The sequence below is a fragment of the Pongo pygmaeus genome, chromosome 18 (assembly GCF_028885625.2).
Source record: "Pongo pygmaeus isolate AG05252 chromosome 18, NHGRI_mPonPyg2-v2.0_pri, whole genome shotgun sequence".
Lineage (NCBI taxonomy): Eukaryota > Metazoa > Chordata > Mammalia > Primates > Hominidae > Pongo > Pongo pygmaeus.
The window spans coordinates 31,185,639-31,186,173 of NC_072391.2; positions in this window are offsets into that span (position 1 = coordinate 31,185,639).

Below are 535 nucleotides of genomic sequence, written 5' to 3' on the forward strand. Positions count from 1 at the left end.
CCATGTCAGCAGCTCTGACTCAAGATGAAACTTCCCATATCACAGATGAGGATGCTCAGGCCCGGCGTGGCTACACCTTGCCCAGGCCAGTGAGTGACAAGGCCAGGACAGAAGCTAGTGCTCTCTGCCATCCACCCTCCAGCCTGGCTTTGAGAAGGGGGCCATTGGGCCCCTCTGTGGCTACTCTGTGACTGCCACATTCAATCTCTTCCAGCACAGCCACTGTGCCTCCCATCTCTCGCTGCCAGCTCTCTCTAGGGTAGGAAGCCATAACTCAGGAAGGGCCGCTGGAGATCACCAGGCCTGCCATTCACAGCACCATCCCATGACAAAAACTCACAGGAGACCCCAAGAGCATCATTTAGTCCTCCATGAACAAGGCTGTCAGAGACAGGCATGGCCCCGAAAGCACAGCACTGAAGAACGACTCGGCCTGGGCCAGCCCTCTGGCCTGTGGGCACTGAGTGGGCTGCCTTCCCAACCCAACTGTCCCCAGTCCCCACGGCAAACACTGGCCATAGCCATCACGACAGAA